This window comes from Selaginella moellendorffii, unplaced genomic scaffold (genome assembly GCF_000143415.4).
Source record: "Selaginella moellendorffii unplaced genomic scaffold, v1.0 SELMOscaffold_0, whole genome shotgun sequence".
Taxonomy (NCBI): Eukaryota; Viridiplantae; Streptophyta; class Lycopodiopsida; order Selaginellales; family Selaginellaceae; genus Selaginella; species Selaginella moellendorffii.
The window spans coordinates 4,924,360-4,936,692 of NW_003314261.1; the positions used below are offsets into that span (position 1 = coordinate 4,924,360).

Genomic DNA, 12,333 nt, shown 5'->3' on the forward strand with positions numbered 1-12,333 from the left:
TTCAAGTTCCACTTTAATGAGAGAATCCCATTTTATGGATATTTAACTTGACCTGAAAATAAATATATTAATTGGGGTTTAGAACTAATCTCGTCACTTTCGTCACATTAGCCAGCGCCACGCACCACACCGAGAGATGAACCAGTCGCCCGCTCAGACAGGTATGGTCACCACCGCAGCCAAAATGGGGCACTACCTATCGCGACCCAAGCCGCTCTGTGACGAGGGACCAACACTTGCTCTTGCCATTCGGAAATCTGGAAGAGAAGGATGATGTGGAGTATTTCAGCTTGATTCTCAAGATTGACGATCCAAGTTTCAAACGCCAGGATTAGGATGGTTTGGGCAGCACATTTGGGACCACCACCAAGCAGCAGACTTCAAAACCCACCCGACCCCTCTCAACTCAGAGTTCATTGTCACCTTCCGGCACCACGACCAAATGAAGCATGTGTGGGTGGAGGGTACGTTCAAGAGGGACGGGAAGCTGGCTTATGTTCAAGCCTACGGAGCAGAACCACCACCACATTTCCCGGTACGGATTTTGATGCTGGAGTTGGACGGGACTTGAGGCTGCCATCTCACATTAAGTACGGACGTATTACTACAAGCTAAAGTTCAAGAATGTCCCAAACAAAGTAGATGTGTTTCGTGACTTCTCAAAGGGATGGCGATTCTGGGACATCCTAGACGTAACGACGGCCGAAGAGGAGAAGCGGCCCCCATCTGCGTCTGCTTCGAATCCAAAGACAACCGTACCAGAAGAACCGGATCCCACTTTCATGACACCAGTGGCAACTACACCACCCAACATAGGCCTTGACAAGGGAGGAGGTTCCTAATAAAACAGCCGTCATGCAACTGATGATGTCCATATTCCAGGACGTTCTGGAAGGGAAATGGGAGGACAAGCCCCCATCCAAGGATACCCAAGGAGCCAATCTGGTGTCCTTCCCTGAGGCAAGTAACGCATCATCTCCACCAGCCAAGCCGAGGAAGAAGCCAAGGCAACCTAGGATCGCGATGGGAGTTTTCCCAGACAAAAAGTCCAAGGAGATATACCTCGGGCTCCAGGCCAAGGTGCCTCAGAACCACAACCGCCACTGGGCTCGGCCCCTAAGCGAAAGGCACCAGCAGGCAGAGCTTTGGCCCAAGCAAAAGCGAAAGGCTCTAGAACTGGGACGGGAAAAGTAGCAGAGGCAACATTGCTACCATCACAACCGACAGCCACTGATCAGGTGATTCTCATCTCGCCTCCATTTGGGCCAGCCGGCAACTCAAGAGGAAGAGGAGGAAGAACCCGTACAGACCACGCAACGTCCAAGCTTCTACGACAACCATGACCAAAAAATGGCAGCACTGTTGGGGAAAACTGCAGCAACAAAACTCCAAGGTGCCATCCAGAAGAAGTTGATGAATAGGAGGGCCTTCACACAGCCGTGACGGCACCAAGATCAGCTTCAGCAAACTTAGTAACACCTCCACATTTTTTAAAAAGTGGATAGAAGAATCGGTTTTTATTTTCACGAACTCTCTTTTGTAGCAATTTGGCCATCCAATGTAAGTTCAACACATATTTCTTCAAAAAAAGCCAAGCCTAGAGGGATGCGTCGACCAAAGGACAATACCATTTGACTCCAAGCTTGAGATCCTCATCTGGCACTGCCATGGCTTGCCCCACAACTCTGGCTTAGGCTTCCTTTGCTTAGTTGAAACTGTAGATGTGTGATTTTGTATATGCGGAATGCTCTATTGACTTCATTGTTTTGGTATGGTTATGTACATAACAGTATGAGTGTGACGCTTGGCAGTTGGTGTCTTGGATGAATGACTTGTCTTCTTTGCTGATGTGGAGGCTTGTCATCACTTGTCTCCACACTCCTCCTCAAGGCTCACACTGTCAATCAAATGGAGTGATTTGAGGAAGAGTTCATGCTTCACTCGAGGCAAGGACTTCGTCAGGATATTAGCGACCATTGAGCTAGTTGGATGGAATTCCGGGTTGATTGTTCCATTGTTGACTTGATCCTGGATGAAATGGAACCTCAACTCAATGTGCTTGGTGCGTGAGTGAAATCTCGCATCCCGAGTCAATGCTACTACCAACATATTGTTGCAGTAGAGTTTGACTGCTAGAATTTGAATCTTGAGGTCCTGCAGCAATGTCTTAAGCCAGATGGCCTCTTTTGCTGCTGCTGCAGCTGTGATGTATTCAGATTCACATGATGACATCGCAGTGATCTGCTGCCTCCTGGAACACCAACTAACCACGTTATGGTTATACATGAAGACATACTATAGCGCATGTGATCATGGGATGAGATTTAGATATACTATCACCGTGGATCCTTGGAACCTTGGGAGATAAATGGGGATAAAATAGCCACTAAGGGCTCTCTCATCAAGCAATTGCCCCTTTTCCAGTTGGCTTAAGGGGAGAGAGATAAGGTGCATTACATATACCCTGAGGTGGATTTTCTGTCATCTGGATCTCCTGCCCAACCTATGTCTGTGAATCCCACTAGGCCGTTGTCTCCATCTCCTCTTGCATATTTCAATGTGAATTTCCTTGTGCCACTCACATACCTCATGATCCGCTTCACAGCGGCCCAATGTGAGGGTGATGGATTGTCCAAGAACTTTGAGACTGCTCCCACTCTGAATGTGAGGTTAGGCCTAGTTGAGAGCATCAAGTAGATGAGGCTCCCGACCACTGAACGGTACAGAGTTGTGGTCTCCTCCTCGGGAGTGTTATCAGAGGTTGATGTCAAACTAAAAGCCTTGGACAACTTTGAGCCTACTTCCATAGGAGTAGCCACCGGATTAGTGTTAAGCATAGAGTACCTCTAGAGAATGTCATGGATGTATTTCTCCTAGGAGAGCTCAAGTACTTATCCTGGTAGACTTGAATTCCTAGACAATAGTGCAAGTTTCCTAGATTGGTCATCTCGAATTTAGCAGCAAGAGAGGCCTTGATGCGGTGGATGAGTCACATCTGGTTGGAGGCTAATATTGTATCATCCACATATAAGGCTAAGAAAAGAAATCCTTGGCCATCTCGATATATGTAGAGATTATTATCAACTGTGCTGTGAGTAAAACCTAACGAGGTCAGAAAGCTGTTAATTTTAGTGTACCATGACCTGGGGCTTTGTTTCAGCCCGTAGAGAGCCTTGTGCAAATGGCAGACAAGATGCTCCTGTCTGGGATGTATAAACCCAAGAGGTTGGGCAGCGTACACCTCCTCCTCAAGATCACCGTTTAGGAAAGCAGTTCTCACATCAAGTTGATGGAGCTCCAGGTCGAGCTCAGCTGCAAGGCTCATCAAAACATGAATTGTTGTTAGCTTTACAATAGGGCTATAAGTTTCAGAGTAGTCAACTCCCTGGATCTGAGAGAAACCACTAGCTACAAAGCGTGCCTTGTAGTGCTCGATGCTGCCATTAGCTCGATATTTCTTCTTGAACAGCCACTTGGCTGTGACTACCTTCCTACTGGGAGGGAGGGGAATTAATGTCTAGCTTCCATTCTTGATCAGTGAGTCATACTCATCCTACATGGCTGCTTGCCACTGTGAGGCATCAGGACTGGAGAGAGCAGCCTGGTAGCCATGAGGTTCAGCAATGGAGCTCATGGCCCAATAGAATCCCTTCTTGCGTGGGGCTTGAGCAAGAGATTCTAGAGCTTTGACTGTTGGCTTGCTCACTCGTCCTGAATGGGTAACAGCTCCAATCTCTTGATGAGGTGGTGTCATAAGAGAATCTGAAGGAGGTGATTGGGAAGATCCTCTAACTGTTTCTTCACCAATGAACAACTCGTCCATTCTACTCACTGGATGAAGTAGTGTTGCTGCTAGTAGCCACCGAAGTGACCAGAGGAACTGGTAGCAGCGGAGTTGCTAGAGAAGGCTCATCACCAAGTGGAGGAGGTATTCTTCCTTTTGGAATGAGCAGCCTCTAGACTGCTGGTGCTAGTGGGTCTTCCAGCACTAGGGTCAAGTCCACCAAGTTAGAACTTGAAGGAATAGTACCTTGAATGTGGCGATAAAGCTCTTGCTCATTGAAAGAGACATCTTAGCTTACCACGAGCTTCTTGAGAGCAAGATTATAGAGGCGGTAGGCCTTGGAATGAGTATGATAGCCCACGAAGATGGTCTTCTGGCTCCTAGGATCCAGCTTCTGCCGAGTCGCATTTGGAATGTGAGCATACGCTGTACAGCCAAAGACCCTCAAGTGCCCTAACTGAGGACGCTTCCTAGTCCAAGCTTGGTAAGGAACCACACTAGTGCTCCTTGTGGGAAGGCGATTACGGATGTAAACAGCCGTGTTAATGGCATCACCCCAAAAAGAGTTGGGTATGCCTGCGTGTTGGAGAAGGCAACAAATAGTCTCTAGCAGCATGCAATTGAGGTGCTCTGCCACGCCATTCTGTTGGGGAGTATGGGCTGTCGTGTACTGGTGAATGATGCCAGCCTCAGCCAGAAAGTTGAGAAACTCTCTGTTCAGGTACTCTCCACCACCATCCGTATGTAACACACGAATCTTTCAACCAGTAGACGTCTCTGCCCAGCTCTTAAAAAACTTAAAGTGGTTGAACACTTCGCTCTTGGGGTGGAGAAAGCTCACCACAACGTATCTGGAATTGTCATTAATAAAAGACACAAAGTACCTCTTGTGGCTGAGTGTTTCCACAGGCAAGTAGCACACGTCACTGTGAACCAAATCCAGTAAGCCTATAGCTTGGTCCTTGATGATTCTTGATGGAAAAGGAAGGCAAACTTGCTTCCCAAGATGGCAAGTTTCACACACACCCAGATGGCCAGCTAGGAGCGTGATGCCTTTAGCATACTGGTTACGAGCCAAGGCATGCAGATCTCGTTCATTGACATGCCCCAGATGAGCATGCTAGAACTCAATTGTGTCTTGTGCTTAGAAAGCAAGCACTTGAGCTGGAAAAACTAGTTCTGTGTTTAAACGGTAAAGTGTTTCATACCTCACGCCACTGGCTATAGGAGTACCATCACGACTATAGATGGTGCACCCTTTTGGGAAGAAGGTGGTAGTAAAGCCTTGATCTGAGGCTACACCTATAGAAAAAACTGTCTGTCCTACTTCAGGTACAAAGTGCACGTGATGAACCTCCTTAAGAGGTCCATTGGGTAGCCTGATCACCACCATGCCACGACCTTCCACCTGGAGTGGTCACTTGTTGCCGACATAAACCTGTTGTGGAGCTTGAAGAGCCTTGTAAGTTTGAAAGGCAAACCTTAAGGGAGTCATGTGAAAGGAGGCACCACTATCCAGCCATAGAATCGCAAGAGCAAACACTAGTGATGGGTAAAGAGCCATCATCAACAACGAGTTGCTCTGGGTAAGCATGCACTGGGGGGCAGCCTTCTTTGCACGACACTCACGCTTAACATGCCCCATCTTTCCACAATAGTTGCAAGGACCTTTTTTCTTCTTGGAGAAGTTAGATCTAGAGTTGGGAGTTGTAGCAGAAGAGATACAAGGCCCATGGCTAGTGCCTCCTTTCCTTTGCTCCCACTCGATTGTTTCTTACCAAGAAACAAGGCTTGAGGGGATCCTTGATGGCCAACTTGATGCTCGGCAATCTTGCGCCCTTCCTCAAGCAGATCAGAGTAGAGCTCCTCCATAGTTTTGCTTGGGACAAAAGAAAGCATGGAGGACAATTGTTGCAACTCTAGGGATACAGAGTAGAGCAAGAAGGCTTTTGCATAGTCATCAGAAACTGCAACACCTACTTCCTTCAGCTGCTGCATTAAGCCCTTGAACTTCCCGATGTATGTTGCCATTGTCTCACTAGGCTGCATGCGTAGGGAGAAAAATTTCTGGGTCAGAACCAATTTAGCATTAGTGGCTTTAACTTTGAACTTCTGGAGTAGCTTCTCCCATCCTGCATCCCAGTTGCCAGCCCGGATGGCCATGGTGCTCGCTAGGGTAGCCATTAGTTTCTAGACAAAAGGACAAAACAGCAGAGTAAGCTAGAAGCGAGGAGGGGGAGGAGGCGGTGGGAATTGCTGGAAGGGATGCCCATACGCCGTGCACATAGAGCAACAATTAGGGCAGAGGCACAGATGGACATCACGTTGTGCTCACTTGCGTTCTTGAATTTGCCGTTTCACCCTAGCAAGGACTGCAAGAGCCCTAGTGCGGTCCTGCTCATCGCGTGGCTGTGTTTGCCAGGGTTTTGCCATTGGGATTGAAACAAACCCGATACCATGTAGATGTGTGATTTTGTATATGTGGAATGCTCTATCAACTTCATTGCTTTGGTATGGTTATGTACATAACGGTATGAGTGTGATGCTTGGCAGTTGGTGTCTTGGATGAATGACTTGTCTTCTTTGTTGACATGGAGGTTTGTCATCACTTGTCTCCACAGAAACTTGGGAGCTCCCGGAAAGGAGGTTGCCGGACTTCCCGGGCTACTCACATTGGTCCTGGAACTGGAATTCAACACCGACCGACCGGGGAAATGGGGGAATCGCAATTTACATCAAGGATCAAGCCATCACAAGCGTCTCACTCCAGTTTCAAGATGAGGAAAACAACTCTGTAGCAATCCGCATCAGCTCGCCAAGGCAAAAGGACACCATCCAGACTACTTCTCTCCAGACTTTGTCATGGGTACACCATTCCCTTTTGCGACACTGGCAGAACGGTTCCACACATGGGCGGAGCATTTGATGGTCATCATAGCCGGTGATTTGAACTGCCGCACAGGCTCATATCAGGCATCTCACATGGTAGAAGATGGGGAACCAGAGGAGCTGAAATGGAGACGCCACAGTCAGGATAGATTTGACCGCCGGACGGGACAAAAGCTGCTCAACTTTTGCCAAGAAACTGAAACATGGATCTTGAACGGGATTCCAGCCTTCCCCAACCCTGGTGGGTACACAGCAATCTCCCCAGTGTGGCAACAACAAGGGGAACTACAGTTGGGTGCAGCACAATTGACTACCTAGTAGGGAACTCGGAGGCCGCAGAAAATACCACTCACTTTCAACTAGAGTTTGTTGACCAGTGGGACCGGCCTTCACTATCCTAAGTCATGCCAGGGGAAAAGCTCAAATCGGATATCAGTGATCTATCGACTGTGCCCCATTGATGCACTTGCTCTGCAATGCACGGTGGAAGAACTCTGGAGACAAGGACAGCATGGCATCCAGATAAGTTTCCAGGCCACATAACCATTATGGCACCGCAAACCACGTCAGCAGCGTGGCTTACCAGTCAAACCCTGGTGAAACGAGGAGTGCCATCGGCTTCACACGGCATACAAGCAAGCCAGATGAAGGGGACACCCGGCAGCACAGTCTCTACGTTGAGATTTCAGGAAAATAGCCACGGCATGAGCTCGCTTCCACGCTAAATGTTTTAATGCGCAGCAGGCTTGGGAAGTGAGGTGTAAACCTTCCAAAGATTACTGTATTTTCCGTAAGCATGTGATCATCAAGGACATCACACTCTGGGTTCAATATATTCACCAGCTGTATGACGTAGGAAGCTCGGAGTTTGAACATTTCCGGCGCTGCTTGTGATCGATGTCCAGCTCTTCAAATCACCATAGAGCAGATGAAGGCAGCGGTCCAGTCTCTCCCACACAAGAAGGCTGCTGATGTCTATGGATTCATGGCTGAGCTATTGCAAGCTCTTGACCCCAATTGCTTGGCCCCCATCCTCTGCCAACTTTTCCACGAAATCATCCAACATGGTTTTCCACAGACCTGGAACATCAATAGGGTTGTACCAATTTACAAGGCGGGAGATCTAGTACTGCCCTCCAACTATCGTACTATAATGATCTCAACAATCTTCGCAAAGCTGCTCTCGTGAGCTGGACGGAAGCCAAAGGATGCAGAGCGTCAATGAATAGGCCAACAAGAGTGGGTGACAAGGGGCAACCAGTTGGACACCTGTGTCACAGTCAATCTGAGTATGTTATAGAATGTCTGCTTTCACGTTTTCGTAAAGCCTCTGAATGAGCTTGATGAGTTCAGTGGGACGTTTAGCTTATGAAGTCATGCGAATAGTCTCCTTGTCAAAGTCTTTTTACTATGTTGACATAGCAGGCATAAACTGAGGTTATGGGCACGCAGTTTGTCCAGGGCTACCCACAGCGTCACCAAGTGGTCGATGCAACTATAATGCGGTCGGAACCCGGCCTGCCCTCTGGGCTGGAAATTCTCATGGCAGGGCGCACTCCCTCCTCCATCTTGCTTGCCAGGATGATTCTGCAGCTGCTCATATATGTGGACGACCTCCTTCTATTGGCCACTTTATGGCTAGACCTTCAATGCCAACTACACACCTTGGCACAATTTTGCAACTCCATGGGCCTTGCTGTCAACATAAGTAAGACAAAGATGATGGTTTTTGGCCTGGACACAGCAAGCAAATTCCACTACAAGGGACCACACGAAGAAAACCCAAGATACACTATCAATCGATGCCTCCCATAGAAAACTGGAGTAGAAGGGCCTAATCAAATTGCCGTCAAGCCAATGTACACAGGTGGGCATCTATTACATGACAAAGGTAACGATGGTGGTCTTATATGGAGCAGACAGTTGAGGTTCAGGACTAAGCAAGACCACATGGGACATTTCATCTCAGCAAAATTTAGGGTGTACAAGGCTCCATACTTGATCATGGTTCTGGAAATAAGTTTACTCCCAATGGAAATTCTTGCTTGGAGACATTACACAAAGTGCATACTTTCTCTGCAAGCAAAAACTTGCAGACATGGCAATTGCTAAATCACAACATATGGCCCAAACTCTTGGAAAAGGTTGGTGGCACACTTTCAAGGTATAGACAGCCACCCTCGGCCATGACCTCTCCACACTGATGACAGAACTGATCGAACAATTGAAGTTTTGGACCTAGCAATCTCTCTAATGGTGGTGTGACGCTCAAATGAAGGATAGTGTCCTTCTTGGAATTTATGTGAACACCAATAATGCGGGGTGAACTGGATGCTGGCAATGTGGTTGAGGAACCAGTCGTTACCCTCCTGTTTCTACATAAAGATCCTTGGCGCCCAAGAGCTCTTCTGCAGCCTCCTGAAAGCCAAGTAGCACCTGTATGGTTTGCATGAAGAGCATATATCTGTAGCCGCACTCAGGGACGGTCCAGTCACACCCCAAGTTCCATCTCCATTGTTTGTCACCTTTTTGCTGCACTGCCTGTCTCCAAGTTGCAGTGGACACACCGTAACAGAAGCTGTCCCTCTTTATAAAGTGGATGGTCACGACGAAGTCTGGCGTCTCCGCTCATCTTTGACCTGTGGCACTGTCTTCATGTTCTCCATCCGACCACCACCGCCCACTCCCTCCCTGGAAATAGATTGTGCCTGTGCGTGCCTGCCCTCACACTCAAACCGCTGCCAAAGATACCGTGATTCTGGATATAGTTCCCAGGCTCTTTCCGCTGAAATAGCTTACTCGCTCTGCTTGGACTGACTTTGACATAGCTCCTGGAGCTGTTGTCCTTCTTGAGTACAACATTGTGATCTCGACGGTCTTGCCAGACCTGTCTCTCAGCTGCAGGCTGTAGCGTCCTCCATTGTGCCGGGGTCGAGAGCACTGAAGCTTTCTCAAACATAATCTCCCAGTCGTTCAAGTGATTGAACTGCTTCTGCGGAGGGACCCTTTGGAGAACCGACCGACCTGAGCATGCTCGTACCGCACTATTGTTGAAGCAAGTAACTCTGATCTCACCACCCTTGGCATCTAGCAGATTGAAGCTAAACACCCTGCCATCACCTTGGGTGCTATTGAAGTTATGGAGATTGCTCTCCTCGCTTTGATCGTGTAATTGATTTGCTTAAGCAAGTGTGTAAGGGGACTAGTGAATATACCTAAAATATATTTGAATATTTTAGAATATTCTACTATCTAACGGTTGTTATTCCTTTAGATTAATTTTATATTTATAATTTATAAACATATTTATAATTTATAAACTTTTAAAAACCTTTTCTAGTATATTCTTTTTTATTCTATCATCTACATGCTTATAATTATAAACTTTATTTGATCAATCCATTAAGCAAACCAAACGCGATTTTAATTTTGTTGTAAATTTTGACTGTGTTTAATTTAATGTAACAGTTGAAAATTATTTATCGTTTAATTTTACAAGAACGTATGCAACCTTGTAAAATGTCTCGTAGGAACGATTCCAGGCGGTCCCTCGCTCCTTGCAATAGGCCCTCTATTCGTGTAGGTCCATATGGAAGACCCCATAGAGCTCAACCTCTGCCGGTCTTCAACCGTATGAGCTATCTGGCTCCCACTAACACCAGCGGTGGAAGGCCAAAGGAAGACAGCCAGAGGGGAGGACAAGCAAAACCCGCTAGAACACTCAAGATCATCACCAGCTGCGATGGCGTCGACATCCTGGAGAGCTTACCCGATCGATCGAACCAGACTGCCTTCGTGATCGGCACGCGTGAGGCACAAGCGGTAGATTAAAGCGCCGAAAATTTCAAACGCTAAATTGGAGGGGCTTATTTATATTTTGTTTTTGGATATTTTTTTCTTTAAATACTTTATGTATGTAGTATTGTTTTAGTAATCGTTTAACATACAGCATGGTCTTCATTTGATCAACTGATCTTTCCAGAGATATAAAAATAAAGAATGAATTTGGCTTTACATAGTCTCGAGTGCTGTAGAAAACCAGCTTAAGTCGGTAAAAAGAAAAACAGAGATACTTACCACTACATTTTGTGTTTGAGAGAAACTGATTAAAGCGCTGAATAATCCACGTAATAGAGACCAAATCTTTGGCTAAATCCGCTATCCCACTCCCAATTGTCTAGCAAAGACCACGCATAGTAGCCACGAACATCCACACCGTTCCTGAGAGTTAAAAAAACTACAGTTTAGACGAGAAATAGTTTTCCTCGAAAGAACTAGGCCTATGGAAGCTTACGCGATGGCTTGCTGCAAGCTCGTGAGATACGACTCATAGAACTGAACCCTTGCATCATCCTTTATGAACCTGTCGCTAAAAGTGTTCGAATCGGCGACGTCCACCAATCCTGGAAAATTGGACCTGAGAAAACCAGTGACAAGAATGACAAGCCCACCATTTTCCGTGATGAAAATCGGAGGATTGTTGTGGTTCTCCTTGACGTGGCTGAGTATATTGTAAAGCCCCCAAGGCACAACATAAATCCAGGTTCCAGTCTATAATCCAAACAGACCCGAGATCAGGATAAAAAGAAATTGTTTAGGAGACTTATTTACCGTGCCTCCGATAGAAATCCCGTTTCTTTCGGCTGAAATGTAAAAATCGAGCTCGTGAGATAAATGCACAACAAGGAAACTATCAATCTATTGCTTACTTAGAAAGTGTGTATGGGAGTCGCTCTCGTAGCCGGGACGAACGTTGCTAGGCGATGGATTGTCTTGAGTGTATCGAGAAGTGTAGTGATTGAGGCCCAAAAGGTCCATGGAGTTTCGAAGATCTCTCGACTCTTCGACAGTGAAAGCCGGCAAGCGATCCCCGACGTAGAGACGCATCGACTGTGGATAGTCTCCAAAACGTAATTGGATGCAAGAACCTGTGAAGAACTGAGAGTTCACTCGAAGAACCTGAAAACATAAAAAGGAGAAGATTTTTTTACCATCCAAGTTCAAAGTCGAGAGCTCTACGAGCAGCTGCGATATCTCTCGGAAGACTTGAGTATGGTTCATACCAAAACGAGTCTAGCGTCATTCCAATGACGCCACGCTGGTCGACCTGCTTTGTCAATCAAGATAAGGACTGGAGGGAAATTATAAAAAAAACACGTTGATTTTGGAGGAAGCGAACCTTGTATTTACGCCTGTAGAGTTTGACGGCCTTGGCGTGTGCTAGCAGGAGATGATGGCCAACGATGTATGGCTCCGTGCTTGAGTTTCCTTGCGGGCGCGTAGTATCCTTGGACGTAGCCTCCGTTTATCAGCTGGTGTGGCTCGTCAGTTTTTCACGCGGTCGCCGAAGGCCTGGAAGCAAAAGTCTGCGAATCGCAAATACTCGTCCCTGCAAAACATCGAGAGAAGTTTTCCATCAAAGAAGAACTTTGCAGAACTCTTTCCGGAACTTACACGATGTCTCGGCTAAGCCATCCTCCAAACTTATCTTGCAAAGTTTGTGGGAGATCCCAGTGATAGATCGTGACAAAAGGCTTGATTCCTGCCCAAAAGTAAACAGTGCTTTCAATCTTATAAAAACTATCCTCCGCATTGATTGGATCTTACCGTGTTCCAGCAGAGCATCGATCAAGTTGTTGTAGTACGCAATCCCTTCGGGA

At 46.9% G+C, this 12,333-nt stretch overlaps 1 protein-coding gene across 1 annotated transcript in view; it reads right to left on the bottom strand.

The window, feature by feature from the left end:
• Positions 1-12,333, bottom strand: part of LOC9642252 (beta-glucosidase 26) — an 18,873-nt gene that overhangs the window by 6,218 nt on the left and 322 nt on the right. The window lies entirely within an intron of this gene.